This window comes from Prionailurus viverrinus, chromosome A1, assembly GCF_022837055.1.
Source record: "Prionailurus viverrinus isolate Anna chromosome A1, UM_Priviv_1.0, whole genome shotgun sequence".
NCBI lineage: Eukaryota > Metazoa > Chordata > Mammalia > Carnivora > Felidae > Prionailurus > Prionailurus viverrinus.
Window position 1 is genome coordinate 131863889 of NC_062561.1, and position 752 is coordinate 131864640.

General features: G+C 38.0%; 1 pseudogene; it reads left to right on the plus strand.

Annotated features, from left to right (window-relative positions):
- The first annotated feature begins 287 nt into the window (after positions 1-287).
- Positions 288-393, plus strand: LOC125146820 (uncharacterized; annotated as a pseudogene).
- Positions 394-752: the final 359 nt, after the last annotated feature.

The following is a 752-nucleotide window of genomic DNA, read 5'->3' on the forward strand; positions in this document are numbered from 1 at the left end:
TAACAATCGGCAACTATTCAAACCCAAAGCAATCCCCAGGTCCCTAAATTTCCACCTGTAGGAAAAGACTGGTAAAGTTATGCACCCACTCAAACGGGCATTCCTTTTTTTTTTTTTTAAGTTTATTTACTTATTTTGAGAGAAAGAGACAGAGTGGGAATGGCAGAGAGAGAGGCAGAGGGACAGAGAGAGAATCCCAAGCAGGCTCTACACTGTCAGCACAGAGCCCAACAGGGCTCGAACTCACAAACTGTGAGATCATGACCTGAGTCGAAACCAAGAGTTGGGTCTACGGCCATACCACCCTGAACGCACCCAATCTCGTCTGATCTTGGAAGCTAAGCAGGGTCGGGCCTGGTTAGTACTTGGATGGGAAACCAAGAGTTGGATGCTTATACAGACATATATACTATATATGTATACACATATGTACATATATGTATATTTTTAACATATACATAAAGTCTAGAGAACAATGTCGATGGGCACATATCAGGCTATAAATATTAGTTACCTCAAAAGGATAAGACCAGGGGCTAGGGTGGATAAGTTACTTACTTTTTTTAACACATATTTGTGTTAAAAATTTTTATAATGTGCATGTGATACATTTATGATTCTAAATAATTAATTAAAAAGTATTAAATGTCTTTAATCAGCAACAAAAGTTACAGTTAAACGACAAATGAACTCCAAATATCCAGTCAGAACTGTGTGAGAGAAAAATAAGAAGGCATATTGGCATGCATGTT